The sequence below is a fragment of the Bos mutus genome, chromosome 2, assembly GCF_027580195.1.
Source record: "Bos mutus isolate GX-2022 chromosome 2, NWIPB_WYAK_1.1, whole genome shotgun sequence".
Classification (NCBI taxonomy): domain Eukaryota; kingdom Metazoa; phylum Chordata; class Mammalia; order Artiodactyla; family Bovidae; genus Bos; species Bos mutus.
Genome location: NC_091618.1, coordinates 112,401,488 through 112,426,673, shown reverse-complemented (window position 1 = coordinate 112,426,673; position 25,186 = coordinate 112,401,488). Strand labels below are relative to the sequence as shown.

The 25,186-nt window shown below is 42.0% G+C and overlaps 1 protein-coding gene, 1 non-coding gene and 1 pseudogene across 3 annotated transcripts in view; all 3 read right to left on the bottom strand.

Moving 5' to 3' along the window:
• MAP3K20 (mitogen-activated protein kinase kinase kinase 20) overlaps positions 1 to 12,355 on the bottom strand; it is a 171,424-nt gene extending 159,069 nt beyond the window's left edge. Inside the window, exon 1 of one of the 2 annotated variants that reach the window (XM_070358513.1) lies at positions 10,151 to 12,355. The gene's annotated coding sequence lies outside the window, so the exon portion shown is untranslated. The remainder of the gene's footprint in view (positions 1 to 10,150) is intronic. The other variant, XM_070358521.1, reaches the window with a different exon arrangement.
• An 8,098-nt stretch (positions 12,356 to 20,453) lies between these two features.
• Positions 20,454 to 21,251, bottom strand: LOC102278002 (ferritin light chain pseudogene; annotated as a pseudogene).
• Positions 21,252 to 22,128: 877 nt separating this feature from the next.
• LOC138985103 (U6 spliceosomal RNA) lies at positions 22,129 to 22,235 on the bottom strand. Its single transcript, XR_011462371.1, has one exon. It is a non-coding gene; the product is annotated as a U6 spliceosomal RNA (small nuclear RNA).
• Positions 22,236 to 25,186: the final 2,951 nt, after the last annotated feature.

Below are 25,186 nucleotides of genomic sequence, written 5' to 3'. Positions count from 1 at the left end.
TGGGAACTCCTGGCTTCCCTTTCTTGGTTTAGTCTCTTACTTTGACAGAACACATCTCCCATTAGCGACCTGAGTAGAGTGCCCAGGACGCAGTTTTTGGGGGAGAATCTGTATGTCTTCAAATGTCTTGATTGGTAGTGTGTTTTCAGGTAGGAAGTTATTTCCTGATAATTTCAAAAGTATTACCACATACTTATCTAGTTTCTAATGTGTCTGTAGAGCAAGTCTGAAGTTACTCTGCTTACCAATTCTGCTTACATTATTCTTTCCTTTCTGAAATCATTTAGGACCTGGTATTCAACCCTAGAATCCTGAAATTAATAGGATATGCTTAGGAGTGAGTCTTTTTCATTCATTGGTGGCATATTCAGTATACTCTCCATCTGTGACTCATGTCTTTTAATTCCAGAGAATTTCCTTGTGATCTTTCTTTACCACTTACAGCCATTCTTACTTCTTATTTCCTCCTCCAGCCCCCTAGACACACAGGAGGACAGATCTGCAGTTCCCAGGACATGCTTTCCCATCTTCACACCTCTGCCCAGGCTAGGGTTTCTGTTTTGAATGCCTTTCCCTGCCCAGGGACGTCCCTGACCATCTCCTCTGAGCCCCCTGAGCACAGTTAACTCTCCTTTTTCTGTGCCAGAGCCCCTTTCTTTATCCTTTCATCTTTCCCACTTACTTCCCACCAGACTATAAATTCTTTAAAAGTGAAACACATTTCTATTTTCATATGAATCTTCAGTAGCTACTATGCAGCCAGCATATTAAACCTATTCCATTCAAAAATATGTGTTGAATGAATGAATCAAAAACCAATCAAATAACTTCTGGTTATTCCTGTTATACCATTGGCAGCTGGAAAGATTACAATCAGATTAAGTAAAATCTTAGAACTGTAGTTTTTATAAGTGCCCTCCAAAGGATTCTGAAGCAAATCCTGATCTGAAAACAGCTGCCTAGGCTTTTTGGGAGACTAAGAAGAGTATATTTGGGATCTCTAGGGTTAGGTGTCTCTGAGACTGGAGGAAAAGGAGAAGGGTGGAGAGAAGAGGAGGAAGGCAGAGGAGGAGGGAGGAAATCCTTCCAGAACAGAGATCTGAACCAGGATGAGATCGATATGAATAAATCCGAACCCTCTGGTACAGAGCAAGTCCAGGGTAACCTGAGGCAGGATCAGTCCCATTTGAAACTGACCCAGAGGTTTCAAAGAGAGGCAGACTTCTGAGAAGCATAGTTCTCAGGATCTTCACTCTGAGATGAGGCAACCAGTCAGCTCTTCCCAGAATCACTGTTACTCACTTTGTGATACATCCTGCCTTTTGGAAACTGGCTGTGTATGAATGGAACTATATAATTACTTGAGTGTTTTATTGGGACCATTAAAAATTAAGAACCATCTGATTACCAAACAGACTAACAATTCTGGGGTGTATGAATACAGGTTTTCACTCCGGTAAGCTTGGCAAAGCGTCATGGACTTAGCTAAAGAGCCTGACTGAGATTCCCACTGCCATCTACATGACTGTCTGACCACATATATTTACTTTTCCCTTTGTGCTTTCCCTCCTTGAAAATCATTATTCTAAGAGGATCAATTTATGACCAGAAGAAAGGATAATCAGAGTTGCAGATTAATTATACTTAGAGCATCTTGGGGAAGATTGCTACCTGATCAAATTATGTTCTAAAGATTTAGGTGTATTCTCCAGTGAAGACACTAGAATTTAATAAAAGTCATCCATATAAATGTATTTACATAGTACACCCAATCAAATGATGCTGTCATTCTACTATGTTAAAATAATTGCTTTTACACAAGAAAGACAACTTTCCTCCATGCAATAATTCCCAGTCCTAATTCTATAGCATCCTAACTTTGGTTTCATAAACTCTCAAAGCTGTTTTAAATGCTACTGATAAGTATCTACCACAGAGCACTGAAGAGTAAGTTAGAACAGGGATATGACAAAAATGAAAGCCTAAGAGTGTCACAACTCTGAAAATATTGAAAATCACTACCTCAGTGGTTGAATCAAATCACTAGAGTCCTCAAGTAGTAAGACTTTAGTAACTACTTTAGTAGTAGTAACTACTACTTTAGTAGTGGTAACATTTTTTTAATGTTTAAAAATTTCCTTAGGGAATTCCCTGGTCATCCAGCGGTTAGGACTCTGTACTTTCACTGTCTGAAGCCCAGGGTCAATCCCTGGCTAGCGAACTAAGATCTTGCAAGCCACAGGGTGCAACCAAAACATTTTTTTGTTTTCCTTAAATTAAAACTTAAATATATTTTAAAACTATTAATTGCTGAAAGCATAAATAGTACCATCAGCTTATTATCAAAAGTGGAACTATAGGAAGAAAACCTTAAAGGGAAGGTTATTTTACTTTTCAAAGTTTTTAGCCTTCCAGTCCAAAAAAAAAAAAAATGGACTTTTGTCCTGGATTTTTGAAAAAGAGGAAAAAAAGAAACCCGTGAAGTTTAGAAGTAGATAGATGTGAGTTAGAATTCTGCCTCTAGGGAATTCCGTGGCAGTCCAATGGTTAGGACTCTGCACTTCCACTGCAGAGGGCATGGATTCAGGGAACTAAGATCCCACAAACTGCCCAGCACAGCCCCCAAAAATAAAAACTCTGCCTCTACCTCTCAGTAACCTTGAATCAATCACTTTTCTCAAGACCATGGTATTTCCAGACCCAATAAATGAAATATTCCTTCTGTTACCAAACATTTAAAAATTGATAGTCCAAAAGTTAACATGTTTGCATAGTATTATTTGACCTCTTAAGTCTTATTTCCAAGTAACAGATATTTGAACACAACATAGCTTTGATCCCAGAGAAAGACCCAGTTAGCTCTAGTAGCAAATCTGCACTGACCAGCTGTTAGGCCCTGGGCAGGACGCCGAGCCTCTCTGAGCAGTTTCTCCCTGGCAGTAAAGCCCATCCCATGCGGTTGTTGCGAAGTGGGAGATGCTGTGAAAGGCCTTGTACAGGGCCCTGCACACGGTACATAATACTCAATAAATGGAAACTGTGGTCACCCAATTATTTTAAGAAAGCTTGATATCACATTTAACCATCTACTTTTCAGCCTTTGTAGTTAGGATTCCTTTCCTCAATAGTTTTCCTCTCCTTGTTTTCAGAATTGTTCTATATCATATCTCCATTAGTTTTGCAGAGCAAAAATAGATTACTGTATCACTGATTCCCTAAATCCTTATTACAGTATCTAAGTTTCTTTGTGTATGTTTTATATTTTTTCTCAATCCTCTCTTTGCAACCCCATGGGCTGCAGCCCGCCAGGCCTCCCTGTCCATCACCAACTCCCAGAGTTTCCTCAAACTCATATCCATTGAGTCAGTTATACCATCCAACCATCTCATCCTCTGTCATTCCCTTCTCCTCCTGCCTTCAATCTTTCCCAGCATCAGGGTCTTTTCAAATGAGTCAGTTCTTCACATCAGGTGGCCAAAGTATTGGAGTTTCAGCTTCAGCATCAGTCCTTCCAATGAATATCAGGACTGATTTCCTTTAGGATGGACTGGTTAATTTAAAAAAATTAAATCTACTTATAAAAGGATTAACTTTATTAGAAAATAGACTCTTGGACTTTTTCTAGATTTTTTTATCTTTTAGGTTTATACAGGCCTATTATTTCTCAATTCAGATCCTTTCTCTATCCTTTACTTGTACTACTCTATTTCCTCTCTTCACAAAAGTAAAGTTAAAAGTTTATTTTCTGATACAATATAGAAAAAAAAATCATTTGTTTTGTCATGACCTGAATATGACAAAAAACACCCCCCTAACCTCAACAAATTCCTTTGCCAAGCTTGCTACCCTAGTATTTATTTATGCTAGCATTATTTCAGCCTCCTTAATGAAGATTAGTGAATAAACTAATAAAGATGTGCTTTATCATCATGTATATAAAAACAATACCACTTGGATTACAGTTCTGCAATTCTTTTTTTTTTTTTCCTGTAAGTCTTTTTCACAAAGGAGGAAAGCTCTGAGGTTGATATATTTGTTTATAACATCAAGATCAAAGATGCAGAGCTTCTGTTCCTGAACAGGACTGCTATTCTGCTATGATAGATAAGTTCTGTAAGACTAGCTGGAGACTAGGTATGACTAGAACTCACCAGTACTGAGTCTACCCTAGCTGTTGCCTTCCTTCCTCCAAGCCTGCCACTGGAAAGCAGACTATCTTATCTAGAACAGGTTGCAGGGCACCATGAAGAGGATCTGGGTATCTAAGAGAAGCCAACTTTAAAAGTCTAAAACCTAGAACAGCTATTGTTCCACTTCTTTTCCCCTCTCTCCTTTATCACATAAATAACATAAATCTCATAAATAACATAAACATAATATAAACATAAATAAAAGATCATGGCATCCGGTCCCATCACTTCGTGGCAAATAGATGCAGAACAGTGGAAACAGTGGCAGACGTTATTTTTGGGGGCTCCAAAATCACTGCAGATGGTGATTGCAGCCATGAAATTAAAAGACGCTTGCTCCTTGGGAGAAAAGTTATGACCAACCTAGATAGCATATTAAAAAGCAGAGGCGTTATGTTGCCAACAAAGGTCCATCTAGTCAAGGCTATGGTTTTTCCAGTAGTCATGCATGGATGTGAGAGTTGGACTATAAAGAAAGCTGACCGCAGAAGAATTGATGCTTTTTAACTGTAGTGTTGGAGAATACTCTTGAGAGTCCCTTGGACTGCAAGGAGATCCAACCAGTTCATCTAAAGAAACTCAGTCCTGGGTGTTCATTGGAAGGACTGATGTTGAAGCTGAAACTCCAATACATTGGCCACCTGATGCAAAGAGCTGACTCATTTGAAAAGACCCTGATGGTGGGAAAGATTGAGGGCAGGAGGAGAAGGGGACGACAGAGGATGAGGTGGTTGGATGACATCACCAACTCAATGAATATGAGTTTGAGTGAACTCCGGGAGTTGGTGATGAACAGGGAGGCCTGGCATGCTGCGATTCATGGGGTCGCAAAGAGTAGGACATGACTGGGCGAGTGAACTGAGCATAAACCTCTACTTGAAGCACAGGTTAAACACTTCAGTTAAAGAAGAGACTTCCATGACATACTTTTTGCCAGAAATGTTGTTACTAGAAGCAAAATACATGAGGAACAGAAATGTAGGGAGAAGGGGTACTGATGCCCAGAAATGCCCTGTGGAAATGCGTCCATGCTCAAACAGAGGCCTAGCTAGGAAACTATGAGTAGGTACAACCCAGGACACGGGCCGGTGCAGGTGTTCCTTGAGTCAAACGATTACAAGTTTTGAGCGTTGAGTGATTGGAGGCCTGAGGAAGAGAAGGAGGTCAGAGTCTGAGTACAGCAAAAAAGCGTCGAGTGGGCATATTTCTGAGTTGGCTAGAAGAGGAATTCACAGGTGTTGGGGGTGCAGGTTGGGGTGGAGGAGAAAGCAGTTGCTAATAAGTAAGAAAGATCTACTCAGTCAATAAGCCCACCCATTCACGATTCTGCTTCTACTCAGCTCTTGTTTCTGTTCTTATTGCTTCTCTTGTCAAATAGAAAGTATCTCACCTTCCTGGCTGAGTACAATTTTGGACAAACCTATAGTGAAGGTTCCCCGAGAAGGGGAAGTATGAGAGTTAAAACTTGCTAATCTTGAAGTAACATGAAAACAAACAAAACCAGGGGCATTAAAAGTAGATAAGACCAAAGGAAGACTCTACAGTATGTATCACAGAGCCAGTGGCCACACTATCTGTAGACAAGTTACAGATGGAATTCAGGGTTATCAGAGCTGCCTAACAAGAAAATATGCCACCCTGTTTAGTAGTGAGTTCCTTATCACTGAGAGTGTTCAAGGGGAGTTGGGGAGGAGACTAGGAGAGGAATGAAGAGTTTCGTAAAGATCCACTCCAACCCCGTGAGTACACCATGACTAACTGACCTCTCCCTTCCCTTCTTAGGGATATAGTCATGAACCTGACACAGAGAGCCCCCTCCCTCGTGGAGGAACACAGTGATCAATGTCAATGATGGGAATAACTGTACTTTGGCCACCTCATGCGAAGAGTTGACTCATTGGAAAAGACTCTGATGCTGGGAGGGATTGGGGCAGGAGGAGAAGGGGACGACAGAGGATGAGATGGCTGGATGGCATCACTGACTCGATGGACATGAGTCTCAGTGAACTCCGGGAGTTGGTGTTGGACAGGGAGGCCTGGCGTGCTGCGATTCATGGGGTCACAAAGAGTCGGACATGACTGAGCGACTGATCTGATCTGAAACTGGCTGAGAAGGTGAAACTGTATTTCACATTTCTATCCCACAACTATCTCCCCCTCTTCTTGACTTCCAAAGCAAAGAGCTTTTCTGACCTTGAAAGCCCCAGTGTGACCACAGAAAATAAAAACTCTTTGGATGACGATCTACACTATTCTTTTCTCAGCATAATGGAATTGCATTACCCCATGCGGCGGGCTGGGCTGTGAAGCTCAATGGTGCAGTACCATTTACCAGAACCAGGCCCAAGCTCCTCAAATGTGGGTGCTCCCTCAGGGGGAGTACCCAGCTCTGTGAAGAAGGTATATGAACAAACACACATCTTACAGCATTGATTTTTCTTTAAGACTTGGGGGAAGAAACATGCTTGGCATTTGTATTGGTTTGTTCAGTAAATCAAACAGTACAGAAAAGAATGCCAAGGTCACATAAATTTTTAAGATTAAATGCAGGATCTGAGAGAAAGTGCTTGCTTACACCGGAAGTATTTATGGTTATACCTACAGATCCCTGAAGGAATACATTCTTCCCCTAAATAGGACATTTTGGTAGAAAAGTTCAATCAGCAAAGATTTACTCCATGATCTTCAGGCAGCAACCCTTGCCTTCTGTTTTCAATTTTCTTCTTTGGAGGTCCAGAGATGAGTCCATAAAGAGTGTTGGTCCCTGAAGGTAATCTGTGCTCAAAATTAGCTGTAAGAACGGTTCCAATATTGGTCTTCTAGGTCATAATCAACCACTGTTCCTATAGCTCCGAAATTCTTCAAACTTAAATGCACTAATTTTCAGATTCTCCTCCCCTTCCCCAAGAATATTATAAAGCAATGTATAACTCGTGTATAAAACCAGAGGTATGCACAAAGCTGCTTTAGAAATCCTTATATGCAAAGCAAGAAAATAGTTCTGAAAATCTGCTAGCCCTCCATGTACACATAAGTATAATCTGGAAACAGGGCAGGCTACCAAGGGCAAGCCTTAGCTGGGAACAGGTGAGACAGGCAGCATTCTCTGAGTATAACTTGGGAATGTGGAAAACCCCTTCTCTACCACTCAGTGATGGCAGCTAAAGTTTCGGGCACTGGTTAAAGCATTTCTTTGTGCTGTCTCATATCCTTATGAAGCAGGGATTACTGTCCCCAATTTGCATGTGAGGAAATTGAGGATCAAGCATGTAAAAGCTGCCTAACTTAAAAGTGACACAACTGAGATTCAAATTCAGGTCTGACTTCAAAGTCACAGCATTTTTTCCACCATATTTTCCCCATGCTGTCATTCTGCCTTCTCCTTCTAACTTGTGTTTTTCTCTCCCTCCCTTTAAACAAACCCTTTTCTTACTCTAGTAATTATTAGATTGCTTACCATTTACCTAAAGTTCAACATGAGGCTTTAATTTCCTAGAAGCCATCATGACGTTGGGATTACGATGTCAAATGCCTGGCTGCTTTGTTCTCACAGCATCTTCTACTGTGGTGGGATTATTTAACTGCTATTAGGGCATAATCAATGGTTCAGCTGTCCATAGGATGGTCTGACACAAAAGCACCCACTATCAGTCAAACCAATCTAAGCTCGAGCATTATAGCTCTCTTTCCTTACCAGGTACAGTTTTCTGGTCACAGCTGGAACTCTGCTTAAGGTTAGTAGCCACACAAGAAGTAGCCTAAATGATCCCTGCAGTATACCAAAAGGTGCCTGAGCTGTTTCTATTGCATTCAGATAGACAGGACACCTTCTCTGTCAATCTGTCCTGCGTCAAATAAAATGGAAAGCAAATGATGCAAATTAATTTTGATTTCCAACATCTCTGGATACAGATATAAGGCTATCTTATTCCAAGAAGGATTATATCACCACAAACACTCTTCTCTGGTTTTTAAAAAATCACTGATTCTCTTTCTTTTCTTTGAATCTAACAATTTCTAAAATCAACTATCCACTTTTCTCTTTCACTCCATGCTAATAGTTTCACTCCATGTCTGACCCCTTTTCATGAAACATCACTGTAATTTCTCCAGTGTTTTCTCTGATGACTAGATTATTCACTCTACGCCCCTCTTAACTCCTGTTTATAATTTTGAAGCCCTATCAAAGTCAGTTTCACTGTCCTTTCCAGATAGGCACTCAGCCAATATATTGCCAATAACACTCACTCTTGTGCTAACTTAAAATACACAGTGTAGCCTGCCAAGTATCCTTATTTGGCAAGAAGGTCCCTTAGTTCCCAAGATCTTTGACCATCCATTTTTAGATCCAAATCCTCAGTGCTTAATATTTGGATATCTCTCTCTTTTTAATTTGTCCTTATGTGTTCCCTGAAAGAATAAGGAAAAGAGATCAATCATCTGTTTGCTTTCCTAGACAAGAAAAAAATGTCCTGGCCATTATGGTCATTTACTCTGGAATTATTACCACTAAAACTTTTGATATAAACAAAAATATTTTCCAGTTTAAAAAAACTCCCAAAATAACCTCCAAAAAGTTATAATAAAAATTAAATTGTGAAAGATTAAACAGTACATATTGCTCTAAAAGACCATGTTTCTTTATCTTAATTCCCTCTTTCCAAACAAACTAAATTCGCATTCATTTACAATCTCCCAAATCTCTCACTATTGTAGAGGAACAGAAAACAAAGGCTCCACAAATGACCAAAACTATAATTAAAATGAAACCATTCTGTATTTTTTGAAAGTCAAAAAACGACATGATATTTCATTGTGGAGATGGGCCTACTACAAAGAAGACATTAACTGTCTTGGATCTCTTGTTTACATTTTGTCTAAATGTGTCTGTCGGTTTGGTTCCACGGAATCCTAGCTGTTCATCTCAACGGAAGTCAGGAGAGCAAGGTTTCTCCTAAAACAGCTTTAAGGTTAAAATATGAATATGCTTTAACAACCACCTTAGCTCAAAAATTATCGAATTAATTCTGTAAGTCGATTCTAATTCACTATCATTCACGAGAAGCTGCTTATTGTAGTATCACTGGAATAGGACACTAAATGGTGTTGCTTTCATTATTAAGAAAGTAACAAAAATAGTAATTAAGTTTCCCCATAAACAGTGCTTATGCAAGACCAGAGGCGCATCAGAAACGAACATTTTCAGCACTCTAACAACGACTGCCCCGTTCAGTAAGTAACTCGATGTCCACTGGTCAGTTTTGTGTTAAAGTTTGTCTGCAAGCTGTCAGGAGCCAACGCGGCTTGGCGGCCGCCTCAGCCTTTACCCCCAGGCCTGGTGCACTTCTCCGAGCCCAGGAATCCGGGACGCCAGCGGGTCGGCAAAGGGGCCACCCCGGGGCCCGCGGAAGGCCCGGGGGCCCCTCGAAGTGCGGGAGGGCGCGGGCTCCAGGCTCACGGAGCAGGGCTGGCGCGGTCGCCCTTGGCGGGAGGCGAGCTCCTGGGCCCGCTGGCAGGAAAGCAAAAGTTAGTGGGCTCTCCTCGCCCGCGAACATCTCTCCCGGGAAGCGGCCTGCACCCTGCGCTGATTTGGGAGACTCGCGACTCGCCTTGCGAGAGACGCCCGGGTCACGCCCGGCGAGGCCGGCGTTCCGGCGTCCGGGGAGGGAAAGCCGCGACCCGGAGGCGCCGCACGCCTGGCCGAGACGGCCGGAGACGCCCGGGCTGCTTCCCACTCTTCCGGGCGCCAACTTCTGCATCGGATCCGCGCGAACTTCCCGAGCCGCTCCCGGCCGCGCAAGGCCGCGGGAGCCCGGGACGCCGGCCCCGGGTCGGGCGGGGGTGCCTGCAGTGGGGTCCGGACCGCGGCAGGGCCTGAGCCCGCGACGCCGGGACGAGTCGCGATCGCGATAGGCCTGCCCCCCACCCTCTCCCCTGCGGCCTCCGGCCTGGCCCCTTACCTGGCTCCCAGGCCGGGCGCGAGCAAGAGGCCCGGCGCGCGGCGAGGGCAGGGACGGCTACCGGGGTTCGAGGGGACGGCTGCCCGCGGCGCGGCTCCCACGCTTCCGCCCGAGTCAGGAGTTGAACATTCCGCCTCTCTGCCCCGCGCCAATGAGGAACACAGTCACGGCAACAGCACCACCTACCTCCGAGCGCGGAACCGCCGGGCCTCCCTGCAGGCGTCCCGCACGCCCGCCCGGCTGGCCGCAGCGCAGACGCGCCAGCCAGCCAGACGGGGGAGGGCGCTCCGGCTCCCGGGCTGCACCCCTGGGGCACCTTGCGCCCCGCGTCCCGGAACCCTGCCAGGCCGCCGCAGGCTTCACACGGCACCCCATACTGTGGGGGCGCGGGGAGAGGGAGTATGTCTCTGTGCCCCTTTGTGCCTTCACATCTTTGCACTCAACTCATCCTTATCCATAAACATTGACTATGAAAAAAGCGCTGGGATACAAAGACAAGGGAGGTTGCTTCGTGTGGGACAGAAGTTAATTATCCACTTGGGAAGAGGACCGACGTGTACAGATATTTCTAGGGAGATAGGGCTGAAAGCTGCTTCAGTGAAATTATCAGTAGATACCTGCGTGATTTTGAGGAGGGGTCCTGGTCTGTTCTCCTGGTTGCTGACGTTAGCGAAGCCGATTTCAGATGAAACTAGAATGCATTCCAGGGGTGAGCAAAGGGTGGAAACCAGCACCGGGGAGAGAAGTTACGATCAGTGAGGAGGATGGTTCTATGAAGCAAACGGGAGACGAGGTTCGAAAGATACGGGCAGCACAATCCAGGGCTTACTGAGTTTGAATTTTATCATCTATGGACACAGGGGAACTGGGGAAAGTTAGACTCAAAGGAATGAAATAGCTTTTGTGGGTTTTGTTTTTAATGGTGATTTCGAGAGAGAGCAGTCCACAGTAGATGCAGGATGGGTTGCTAGGGCAAAACCAGGAAGCAGCATATGGTGACCACCTGGTTATGTGGTTATCAGGACTTGGCGCATACAAAATAGAATTAGGAAAGAAGAAACGGACTTGAGAGGCATGTTTCAGCAAGAAGCCACAGGAACTGGTGATCCACTAGAAGTGAAAAGAAAGAAGAAAAAGTCAGAGATGATGCCAAGATTTCAGACCTGGGTGACTGGAAGAATGATGGTGTCATTGACAAAAATAGAGATAAGCAGACTAAGAGCTGGCTTTCTGTTGAGTTTGAGGTCATGGGAGGAAAAACCGGTAGAGATGCCCCAGTTGAAACGTGAAACTGATTCAGAAAAGTGGTCGGGAGGGAAATATAAAATTTCTAAACCATTCATATAGTTAAAAATATCAAAGTGGAGAAATGAGTGAAAAAAAACCCCACTTTCTAGTCTGTGATTCAGATTAATTATTTGAATTTTCCCTTTGATTAAAAACTGGAAATTTCAGCATTGATAATCTATTTGGGGAATTGAAAATTAGGATTAGTGAAAACTGTCATACTAAAAATGAAAAACAAAACTCTGGTATAGGTAATCAAAGAATTCCATAAACCATCTAACCATTAAAGGGAAAACTAAGGCTCTTTAACACAGACCTAGGTATAGAGTGTGGAGAAGGAAATGGCAACCCACTCCAGTGTTCTTGCCTGGAGAATCCCAGGGACGGGAGCCTGGTGGGCTGCCGTCTATGGGGTCGCACAGAGTCGGACACAGCTGAAGCAACTTAGCAGCAGCAGTAGGTATAGAGTGACTCCAGTTATTGCACCCCACCTTCAAAGGCACTAGATTGTAATGGAAAGGACACTGGGTTGGGAACCTGACTTCTGGTTTTAGGCCTGCCAATTATCAGCTGGGGTATTTTGCTAGACAGGCCTCAGTTTTCTTCCCTGCAAAACAATATCGCCCATCAAATGTTAGCTGAAGTTTCCAGCTTTCAATTTCTGAATAATACGGCTTTAAATTTGGAGCATATGTCACAATATTTTTAGCCACAATCCCTTTCCTTTCCACCTGTTCTTTTCTTCATTTTATTTTTCTTCAGATAATTAGGCTAAGAGAATAACCAGCAGGAACAGTGAATACTGAAGGGTAGTCTCATAGATATGCTGAAAGGATAACCCTGTAAGGCATTCTCTTGTCTTCCCAACTAGGTTGCAAGGTCCTTGAAGTCATATATTCTATTGTATCTGTTTATAGCTGAAAGAAATATATAATAATTGTGTAATAAACTGATTTCTTCAAGTCTGATTTTTCTTAGGTCAACTTGCCTGTTTCCTTATGGCTATACTGATCTCTTTAGGTCCCAAACTTAATAAATATACTCTAGTGTTTATTCCTATGGTCAATTTTTATTCCCAAGATCAACTCTGCTTTTTCAGACTTTAAAATCTTTTTGAAAGCAGATTGGTTAATTCTCACCAAGCAGAGTATAAGTTTACAAATGTAAATCGCAATAACAAAAGAGAGCTAGTCAAACCTCTCTTATCAGGCTTTCCTATTCCTTTATTTCACATGTCTCTGCACTAAAAATAGATGTACTTTCAGCAGTGGGGTGAGTTAGAAGTCCTTAGCACCCTCTTATATCCAAGAATACCCTCCAAAATAAACATGCAATGTCAGTAAAAAAATCAGTATTTGCTATGCAAATATAGCTTAAAAGTCTCCTAGCCCTTTATTCAATCAGATTGCCACTAAGTTCCTCTAAAATAGAAATTCCGGAGCTGCTATCAGTGGATCAGAGAAGTGCAGGCAGACCTCCCACTAAGAATGGAAGGAAAGGCAACTTGAAAGGCAGAAAGAATTCTGAGTATTCTTCACTCTTCTTGTATCGATAAGAGCTGTCATGCTTGTACATTGGAGTATTTTTTTCTAGCCACCTCAGGTCTCCGTCTTCGATTGTGACTGATTTGTGTTTGAATCATAACTAAGAATTGACCAACTTTTACACAAAAGTTGATGTTTTACCTCCTGTGCAATTTTGGGTCCCTAGGAAAAAAGGCATACAATCAAACATCTTTTAAGATAAGTAGCCTTTACCTTAAACTCACAGATGAACCCCAGGTCATTTTTCGAGCTTAGATTTCACATCAAATTTGAGGACTAAAGGACTCACAAGAGTATTTCGGGTACCAAATTTGCTTAGGTTTTCCAGGACATGAAAGGAGTGGTAGGTCAAGAGTAGAAATTGGAGACTTTTACAAAATTAATTCAATAAGCATTTACTGAATGGCAGGCACTGTGCTGAGCTTTTTGATTGTAGCAGTGACCCAAATATGGTCCCTACTTTCACAGAGTTTTCAGAGTGCCATGGAAAAGCCAGTAAAGATGCAAGCAGTGTGCTAAGTGGGCAAATACCGGACCTACAGCAGGGCACCTGACACAGTTTCTGGGAGTCAATAAAGGCTTCCAAGAAAAAGAAGCCCTAAGTCCATATGAGAATGATGTTGAGAATTTGCTGGACAGAAAGGTAGGAAAGCTATTCTAGGTGAAGGAAACGGCAAGTACAAAGGCCCAAGAACATTTAACAAGTTCAAAGACTAAATCCCCTAGTAGCTGAGTAAAAGACATTGCCAAGAGGGAATAATAATCCTCATAGTGGCTGTAATAGTAGTAGCCATAGCAATAATAATAACAGTGATGGCTAATATTTTCTGAGACCTCATGTGCCCTGCACCGAGCTAAGAGTTTTACACAAGCTCACTCCACCTAATCTTCAAAATAACCCGACAAGGCAGTTTAAATCATCATCCTATGCTGTAGGGCAGGAAGAAATCTTGGAAATCTTAAGCCACTTATCTTCCCTCATGGAGCAAGACATAAACTTTAGAGCTTGTTCTTTTAGATGAAGGAGTTCTCCAACTTTTTGGTCTCAGGATTTCTTTACATTCTTAAAAATCCTTGAGATAAAATAAATAAGCCATGAGATGTAATATATAGCATTAGGTATATTGGTCAATAATAGTGTATGGGTAATACACTAGTAATAGTAATAGTGTATGGTCAGTAATAGTGTAACTTTGTGTGGGGACAGACTTATTGCAATGATCATTTCATACTGTATGCACATGTCAAATCACTTTATTATGTGAAACTAACATAACATTGCACATCAACTGTATTTCAAAATAATTAAAATTTAAAACACATTTATATAAGTAAATAAGTCCTTGAGGATGTCAAATAACTTTTGTTTATGTGAGTTATACCTTTTATACCTGTCAATATTTATCATATAAGAAATTAAAACTGAAATCTGTTAATTTCATTTTAAAACAATAAAGCCATAGATTAATGTGAATAACATATTTTAGTGAAAAATAGCTATTATCCAAAATGAAAAAGCTAGTGAGAGAAGTGTCATTGTTTTATATTTTTGCAAATCCCTTTAATATCTGGCCTAATAGAACAGCTGGATTCTCATATCTGCTTCTGCATTAAATCTATTCCAGGATCACATTACATTTACCCTGTGGAAGATTCTACTGTACACTTGAAAGGAGGACAGTGAAAATAACGTCTTAGTATTCTTATGAGAAAAGCTTTGACCTTTCATACAAAGGGTTTCTGGGCTGCTTTTTGAGAATTGCTATCTAGGAATTTAAAGATACTCTTTGGGAGAGTTCATTGCTCTGTGCTTTGCCTCAAGATGCAGCATCATGGGTCAGCTCCATTGAGCAGGATGCTAGACATTAGAAGTTCTGGAATGTGGTGCCAGTCCTGTCCCTAAGCAGCTGTGACTTAGCTGAGATAATGCTGCTTGACGGTTATGTGGGATGATAAAGGCCTATGTACTGAATCTTGGGTCCTATTCACTGCTCACTCTTGCTATTGTTTCCTGTGCTTGTCTTTAAAAATCCTAGATCTAAGGCATTGAGCCCGCCATTATTCTTGTTTGTCCTTCAGTTCAGTTGAGTCGGTCAGTCGTGTCCGATTCTTTGCGACCCCATGAATTGCAGCACGCCAGGCCTCCCTGTCTATCACCAACCCCCTGAGTTCACTCAGACTACATCCATAGAGTCAGTGATGCCATCCAGCCATCTCATCCTCTGTCATCCCCTTCTCCTCCTGCCCCTAATCCCTCCCAGCATCAGAGTCTTTTCCAATGAGTCAACTCTTCGCATGAGGTGGCCAAAGTACTGGAGTTTCAGCTTTAGCATCATTCCTTCCAAAGAAATCCCAGGGCTGATCTCCTTCAGAATGGACTGGTTGGATCTCCTTGCAGTCCAAGGGACTCTCAAGAGTCTTCTCCAACACCACAGTTCAAAACCATCAATTCTTGGGTGCTCAGCTTTCTTCACAGTCCAACTCTCACATCCATACATGACCACAGGAAAAACCATAGCCTTGATTAGACGGACCTTTGTTGGCAAAGTAAGGTCTCTGCTTTTGAATATGCTATCTAGGTTGTTCATAACTTTTCTTCCAAGGAGTAAGCGTCTTTTAATTTCATGGCTGCAATCACCATCTGCAGTGATTTTGGAGCCCCCCAAAAAAAGTCTGACACTGTTTCCACTGTTTCCCCATCTATCTGCCATGAGGTGATGGGACCAGATGCCATGATCTTTGTTTTCTGAATGTTGAGCTTTAAGCCAACCTTTTCAGTCTCCACTTTCACCTTCATCAAGAGGCTTTTGAGTTCCTCTTCACTTTCTGCCATAAGCGTGGTGTCATCTGCATATCTGAGGTTATTGATATTTCTCCTGGCAATCTTGATTCCAGCTTGTGCTTCATCCAGCCCAGCGTTTCTCATGATGTACTCTGCACATAAGTTAAATAAACAGGGTGACAATATACAGCCTTGACGTACTCCTTTTCCTATTTGGAACCAGTCTGCTGTTTCATGTCCAGTTCTAACTGTTGCTTCCTGACCTGCATACAGGTTTCTCAGGAGGCAGGTCAGGTGGTCTGGTATCCATTCCCATCTCTTTGCCCTTAGCCCTACTTTATTGCAAGAAACTCATGTGTTCCTTCCCCAAAGAAATAACAGTTGGTTTTATTTTCTGGCAAGATTCTAGAGTTATTATTAAATGGCACTATTAAATGAAAGGCTGGTAGTCACTTTGAAAGTGAACATTAGGAACCAGCATGGACTCATTGACGTTAAGATATATATGAGACAAATCTAGTTTCCTCTATTAGGATCATCAAGGACTGTGAGGACTTCTGCCAGTGAAACATGTCAAAATTTCTCATGATGACTTTATAAGTCAGAAGAGGATTTTAACTGATGACAGTATAATATAATAAATTGCTGTTAGAAACTATACCCCAAAAGTGCTGATGTCACTGAGGCAGCAGCGTTCTCTTAAGAAGGATTGTTAGACTTCCCTGGTGGTATGGTGGATAAGAATTCACCAATGCAGGGGACACGGGTTCAATCCCTGGTCTGGAAAGATTCCAGACCAGGAGCAACTGGTCATGCTATGGAGCAACTAAGCTTGTGTGGCACAACTATGGAGCCCATGTGCTGCAACTGCTGAAGCCTGTGTGCCCAGAATCTGTGCTCTGCAATAAGAGAAGGCACTGCGATGAGAAGCCCGTGCACCGCAACCAAGAGCAGCGCCTGCTCACCACAACTATAGAAAGCCTGATCACAGCAACAAAGACCCAGAGCAATCAAAAATTAATTAATTAATTTTAAAAAAGAAGAAGAGATGTTGCTGGGATCTCTCTAGCCTGCCCAGTTCAACATTTCTACAACTTGGATGAAGATGTAGGTGGCATGCCTATCTAGAGAATAACATGCATTTTGAAGGAATAATTAGCATATTATGTAAAAGAATATCAAAACTCAAAAACTTCACTCACAAATCTTTATTGACACCTCACTGCCTACTAAATAAAGTCCAAGATCCTTAAGGCATCTTTAAAACCCTCTATTAGCTCACCCAAATTTTCCTCCCCAACATTATCTCCTAGCTCCAAGGGCTTCATTTTGCTCCTCTCCCACCAGCACCTTCCCTTCCTCCTTGAAACTTTTCTCCATCAGCTCTCACTCTCATCATCACATCTGTCCACCAAGCAAACTCTGTTCTTCCTCCACCACAGATGTGGCACTGGCAGTTTCTATTCAAATATTATGTTACTGAAATTGAAAGGAAACATAAAATGTTACAATAGTCTGATTTCTGAAACTGAGATTTCTGTCTTAACAGATCCAATAGAGATAGGTTTTCATCCCCAGATAACTGTCTTAGAGCCAGATGAGTTGGTAAAACATTATACATTATTTGGTTTCTTAGTCCCCAGAGCTTCCAGGAGACACATGGTGCTGTTTTTTTGGATAAACCAAATTCTCAGACCAAAGCACCCAGACATTCTAGGAAGGCCAGTAGTATCCCATGTGATATTCAGAATATCACCAATTTCTTGGATTTAGGCACATGTGATCAGGAAGGAGGGCTGTTTTATTTTTGCTATCTGGAAAAGCTAGAATTGTATTTCATAAGATAATTATTAGTCGCTGTTAATAATTGCTCAATCAAGTGACAGCAACAATTTTTTATATAAAATGTTCGGTTATCTATAGATTTTTAAACTTTTGTTTTTACTTATTTATTTATGGCTGTGGTGGGTCTTTGTGTGAGGGCTTTCTCTAGTTGTGGCAATCAAGGCCTGCCCTCTAGTTATGGTGCGTGGGCTGCTCACTGCAGCGGCTTCTGCGGAGCAGAGTCTAGAGTGCAGGCTTCAGCAGTTGTGGTGCACCAGCTCGGTTGCCCTGCAGCATGTGGGCTCTTTCCGAAGCAGGGGTAGAACCCGTGCACCCTGCATTGGTGGACAGATTCTCAACCACTGGACCTCCAGGGAAGTCCAGATATCTGATTACAGATTTTTCATGGCCCCTCTTAATTGTAAACAGCAGTAGATGATGCCAATAATCTAGTGTTTTCACTAGCCAGTTTTTTTCTCTTCAATATGCAATTTTTAAATAACTGATATGTCTAGTCTCTATTTTCTTCATTTTGCCTGCCTACGAAATGTCTACAACCAGGTGATATAGTTTTTCTGGTCTACCTAGAAAGAGGCTGCTGCTGCTGCTGCTGCTAAGTCTCGTCAGTTGTGTCCAACTCTGTGCAACCCCAAAGACGGCAGCCCACTAGGCTACTCTGTCCCTGGGATTCTCCAGGCAAGAACACTGGAGTGGGTTGCCATTTCCTTCTCCAATGCATGAAAGTGAAAAGTGAGAGTGAAGTCGCTCAGTCGTGTCCAACTCTTTGCGACCCCAGGGACTGTAGCCTACCAGGCTCCTCCATCCATGGGATTTCCCAGGCAAGAATACTGGAGTGGAGTGCCATTGCCTTCTCTGTAGAAAGAGGCTAGAGGAAGGAATAAGGGAATGACTACTTTCTAGTAGTTGGAAACTTTCCAGTAGCTGGACCTCTCAAGAGTGGATTAATTAGTTTATCATAATCAGAAAATCCTGATCAAATGTCAAAGTCACATTTTTTATATTATTATTTTGAAGTTAAAATTCTTCTACCAAATACTTATATAAGTTCTACTTGGTTTTTTTTTGTCACCATTTTTTCTAACTTTTCAATGTCCACTTGTATTAAGTCCCTGTCCTTGTTGTAATGCCTTCCAATTTAGTATCATCTGCAAATTTCATTAACATGCTATTTACTCCCTCTTCCAGATCATTAATAAATGCTATTTTCTTATGTATTAAATTTTGCGGTCAAATAGATTTAATTTGCTGTTGTAATTTCAGTGCATGTTTTCTAAAGATACAATGCCGTTAAGAATGGTCTTAACATAGGCTTAAATCCATACCTAGTTTATAGCTATTTTACTATTATGCAATTCATTTGTGTTCTCTAATCAGCACTGTTGTGAGCTCCATTGAAGCAATAATCTATTGATTTTCTCTTCCTTCTTTTTCAATACAGTCATCATCTTGGCTTTAAATACACAGCAATAGCAGAGTTAGCACTATTGTGTAGTTGTAATCCACCACTATTTATAAGAGCAAATTAAGTCTTTTATTCTCAGTGGATATTTTTCCACTGTTAAAGAAATATTCTAACATTAAAAATTATTTTATGACCATATTTTATTTTCTTAAGCACAGTATCACTTTTCTAAAAAGAAAGAGATTCTAGAATTTTAAAGCAAGTAAATGTAATGTATATTACATTTATATATACATACAACAGATATTTTATATAAATAATATATTCTATATATAGAGAGATAAAGATACATTAGAAGTGTGTGCTATACATTTTCTTTTATAATAAATCAGTTCACTGACTCCCTGACTCTTATAGGCTATGGGGTGACTTTGTTCATTATAATGGACTCAGACGTGCCACCTTCAAATTAGAGAATGAGATTCATTACGCCTTTTTTTCACTTTGTGTCACACATTATCCTCCTTATTGGAGTCAGTTTTTATTTTCAATGAGATGAGGCTTCTCACATGCCACTTATTTCTACTTAATGTTCACATACTCGGAGAAGGCAATGGCACCCCACTCCAGTACTCTTGCCTGGAAAATCCCATGGACAGAGGAGCCTGGTGGGCTGCAGTCCCTGGGGTCGCTGCGAGTCTGACACGACTGAGCGGCTTCGCTTTCGCTTTTCACTTTCATGCACTGGAGAAGGAAATGGCAACCAACTCCAGTGTTCTTGCCTGGAGAATCCCAGGGACGGGGGAGCCTGGTGGGCTGCGGTTCAATGGAGTCGCACAGAGTCGGACACGACTGAAGCGACTTAGCAGCAGCAGCAGTTCACATATTGCAATTTTACATCATTTTTTTCAGGAGGTTAGCCTTCATGTTTCTACATAATAGTTCCAGGAAATATTTTCTCTTCCCTCACTGTCAGTCTCTCTCTCTCTGCTGCTGCTGCTGCTAAGTCCCTTCAGTAGTGTTCGACTCTGTGCGACCCCATAGACAGCAGCCCACTAGGCTCCTCTAGCAACAGAATACAAAGTAACTATAAGGCATTAAAATAACTGTACCCATGCACAGTTGGGGGCAAATTATGAACAAGAAGATACAAAAAGGCCAAAACGCAACTGCCACTTCTGAGGTTCAGGGAGCAAAAGCAGAGTACCATGCATGGTCTCTGCAAACAGCATCAAGGGGGTAGGCAGACCACCTGAGCCACCCCTCCAGCCCGACCCTCCAATCTACCCCTAACCTCTCGCCATTTGAGGGAATAGCTCACCCTCCCTCCCGAGGAGTGAGCAAAGGCACATGTTACTTGTTTTCGTTCCCTCTTGCTATAGCACGGATCCCAGCAAAGCCTTGCCCAAGTTTCCCGTCTGGCCTATAATCAATTTCTGTTGATTAAAGAGTCCAAGGCCCCAGGGCTGGGCTCCAGAAGCCCCTGATCCTGCTAGAGGGTGAGTGTTTGGAGGAGAACTCGTCCCGCCCAGCCTGGGGGCCAGCCTGCGGAGGGGAGTCACGTGGTCGCCATCTTCTTGGTGTGTTTCACCTGTTCCCCCAGGACGTGGCTCTCCCCAAGGGCAGAGCCCCCAGGGCCTGCAGAGCCAACAAGGCGTGGTTCCGGTTCTTCTTCATGAGACCGGCAACTCCCATAGCGTCCTGGGTTTTACCCCACTCTTCTTGGGGCAGCTTCCACGCGTCCTGGAAGAGAGCACGGCTGTCTGCCCCGCTGGTTTTGTATTTTCAAGGGACCGCTGGTTGCCCTCACGCTTTTCTTCGGCTGATTCGTGGAAAAAGTGGCCCCTGCCCTCCAGAGCCACATCGTCCCAGTGGAAATAGAAGCCCAGAGAGAGGTAGGTGTTAGAGGACTGCGGAGGCAGGTTGACGGGGCCGTGGACTGCGGCCTCCACCTCTGTGGAATAGTTCTCAAGCATCTGGGAGCTCTTGAGTAATTGGTAATAAGGAGAGAAGCTGAAAAAATGGTGTGGCTGGTCCTGGTGGCTAAGAATAGCTGAGTGGTTGGTTCTGAAAGTTGTGACCAGAAAGAGGTTGGAGGGTGGTTGAGGTGTCGATGAAAATAATAGACAATCTGTAATAAGACTAGAAAAGTTTAATTTGAGCCCAGATGAGGACTAGCCCAGAATCCTGCTTCCAAGATTACTCTGAGAAACTGATCTGGAGAAGCAGGGTTTTCGACATAGTTTTATATCTTGTGAAAACAAAGAACAATGAACAAGTCAGGGTTACATTTCTTCAGTGTTTCAAAAAAAAAAACAGAAACAGGGCATTCCCTGGCAGTCCAGCGGTTAAGACTCCATGCCAAGGACCCAGATTCAATCCCTAGTCAGGGAGCTAAGATCCCACAAGCCGTGTGGTGTGGTTAAAAAAACAAACAGAAAAAAGACAAAAAAACAAAAACAGAACAGAGCAGTAGGTACCCAGTGAGTCAGTATGGTCTTGGCACCTGGGAAGGGAGTCTTATCATCAAAGGAGAACCAGTGTCAGTGTCCAAGGAAGAGTGGTGTTTAACCTTAATTTTTTAACATGGACATTATTTACTTCTGCTCAGTAGGCCCTTTTCTTTAATAATTAAAGCAGTTGTACAATGTATGTTTGATAGGCCATAAGCAGGCTATTGTATTTAGCATAAAATTCATATTAACTCATGTATAAACCAGAATGACTTCCCTGTATCTCGATATGTGAAAATTTCTTTTATCAGAGGCTGGCAGAATGGGTTTCCCAGGTCTGTTTCATCCAAACACTGTTAAGCAAGAGACAGATCCAAAGGACTGCCAAGCACACTGCTGAGAGTTGATTCTTTTCTTTTTATGTATAAATGTATTCTTTTATGTGCTCCCAGTGCAGGAGCATTGGGATACATTTATATATGTGTATTCTTCTTAAAAAATTTGTTTATTTTTAATTGAAAGATAATTGCCTTACAGTATTGTGTTGGTTTCTGCCACACATCAACATGAATCAGCCAGAGGTATACACATGTTCCCTCCCTCTTTTACCTCCCGTCTGCCTCCTACCCCTCTAGGTTGTTACAGAGCCCCGGTTTGAGTTCCCTAAAAATATGGAATGGTTCACAAATTTTCGTGTCATCCTTGCACAGGGGCCATGCTAATCTAATCTGTATGCATCCGATTTTAGTATATGTGCTGCCGAAGTGAGCACTCAGAGTTGATTCTTCACTATTCACATCTCTCACAAATTCATCCTTCTGACACGTTCCAGTCTATTCACTACAAATCAGGTTGAATGATAAATCTCTGTATAATTTTCCCCACTTACAGTTCTTTCTTTAGAAGATCTTTTAGTTGGACTATGTAGGATCTTTGTTTGCAGCATGTGGGATCTAGTTCCCTGACCAGGGATCAAACGCAGGCCCCCTCCTGCATTGGGAGCACAGAGACTTAGCCACCAGACCACCAGGGAAGTTCCCTGGATAGTAGTTTTTTACTTCATTAATGCAAAGCAAACCTTACCAAACTTTTGTGGTGGACATTTCAAAATAATTGTAAGTCAGATGTGCAAAATCCTACTGAATTATTTCAGTTGAGTAATCAAAATTCAACCTCACTAAGCCAGCCTTTGGAGAAGGAAATGGCAACCCACTCCAGTATTCCTGTCTGGAGAATCTCATGGACAGAGTGGTCTGGCGGGCTACAGTCCATGGGGTGGCAAAGAGTCAGACACGACTTAGCGACTAAGCACAAGCTGGCCTTGGTCAGTGTAGACAACCAGTTTATCTGGATCATTTCACAGAGCTCTCTAACAAGTTTCAGTGTTTCAGTTACGTAGCTTAAGATCTGTGACTAACATCCCTAGCCTCTGGAGGAGTATGCTTTAGACGCACCTCTAAATGGTTCAGATTATTTCTGGTTCTGAAAGATCCAGATACACAAGTTTTAGTGTTGACATCCTGTTATGAAATACAGCTCATGGATATTCTTGAAGTCATAGGCTGATTTTAGTAGTTTTATTTCCCAAATGTATGTAAGTGGAGGCCAAATTCAAGTTCTTACCTTTCCCCAGACTCTTTCTTAGACAAGTCCCAGTGGACCTTGAATGGTCTTATTCCATGAAAAGTTGGGAGATTGGTGGATCCTTTGGGACAAATGTTAATGAGGACTTTGACGTGTCAGACTCGAAGATTAAGGCTCTGGCTGCAATACAGCATAGGGACTAAGAACATGGGCTTTGGAGTTGGATAGACCTTGACTGAAGTCTGCTGCTTATGAGCTGTGTGACCTTGAGTGTTTTACTCAGCCTTTCTAAGCCTCATTTTCTTCACCTATAAAAACAGGATTTTTGTTTGGATTGAATAAGTCAACATATGTACAGTGTTTAAAACAGGGCTTTGAGTTAGTGTTGCTGTTATTATTGGTCATGTTTCACATGCTAAATATTCTTTATTATCATTATTCAGTTATATGAATTGTTTTCTCTGGAATTAGTTTTTCTCTTTTATGGTACTAGTTTTCCTAGGCATCTCTGATCAAATTAGTCATTTAAAAAAATTATTTATTTATTTTAGACTGTGCTGGGTCTTCATTGCTATGCGGACTTTTTCTCTAGTTGTGAGTGAGGGCTACCCTGCAGTTGCGGAGCGCAGGCTTCTCATCGTGCTGGCTTCTCTTGTTGCAGCGCACCAGCTCTAGGGCTCGAGAGCGTCAGCAGTTGCAGCGCGTGGGCTTTGTTGCTCAGTGGTATGTGGGATCTTCCTTGATCAGGGATCAAATTCGTGTGTGTCCTGCATTGGCAGGCAGATTCTTTACCACTGAGCCATGAGGGAAGCCTGGTCATTAGTTGTTTATATGTAAGAATGAAGAATTAGATTTGACTATTTTAGTTAGCGGTCATGGATTTTCTTTATTGTTGGGAAATAGATTTTTTTCCTATAGGACACTTCCTTGAATAGGAAGACTCTATGGTAACCTCGAGTACATGCAAGGACTAGTTGGCAAGCTGTCTTGCTTCAGATGCAGTTAACTTGTACACATATTTTCACGGTGGACTCAGCCAGAACAGCAGAAGTAGAAATCTTGCCTTGGATTTCTTTCTTTCTCATTTTGTGAAGTTATAACTTAAGATAGCTAATGAAAAAGTATGCAGGAGGTGACCAAAAAAGTACTCAGGAAGAGTATCCCATTGGATATTTAAATGAAAGTTTTGCTACAGCTGGTGTGGCCAGTTATCAAGAAGGCCAAAATCAGGAAAAATTAAAAATTGATGAAGGGCATCTAAAGTATCACTGCAGTCTCTGAGTAGTTGTCAAAAATAGCAGGGAAAAAACTGTCCCCTAAGCTTATTATAACTTAGGGGATTTTAAGAGAAAGGAAGAATGATGTCAATGTGTATTCTGGGGATTTATCTTTACATGGAAAGGTAATGGCTTGGTTAGGCTCCTGTGTCTGAGAATGCATCCCATGCTGAACGATGCCTTAGCACAAAACTGGGGAAGGCTTGAAGTTTCAGTCTTTCTTTCTCTCCTCACTAGTCTCTGAAATGAAGAGTTAGAGAAGAGAGGTTTACTTTCCCTGATATAAATTATGACACCTACCCTTATGAGGCAGAAGGAGAGGTGGCTAGTTTGGGTTTTAATTAAGACCATTTGCTGTTATCTAGTATAACAGGCTTTTTTTTTTTTTTTTGTCATTTATAGTTTCCTTTCAAAGAGAATGACCCTAGTGATAGGAGGGTCTTCTGTTGCCCAGTACAAACAATATCTTCATTCCCAGTCAGAATGGAGATTTTTAAGTTTGGAGCTAAGAAGTAGGATAAAATTAAGTTGATCTGCATAAAGAAGAAAGTGTGACTTAGGGTTCCTAAGGATTATCTGCAAACTGGAGGGGTGGGGAGAACCTGGACTAGAAAGAGCAGAGCCTAGGATACACAGCAAAGAAGAAAGCTTTGGAAGACAAATTATGTTCAATGAGGATTTTTTTTTTCAAGGAAGATTTTTTAAAATGAGATACTGTGCAGTTCTGGAATGAAACCCACTTCTCCCATCTTATCTGCCAAAAAAAAAAAGGTAAATCTGCATGGTTCAATAATGCTCTGATTTCAGTAGATTTAGTGTTTAATAAAATAAAACATAGCAAACAATGTGAAAACACACACAG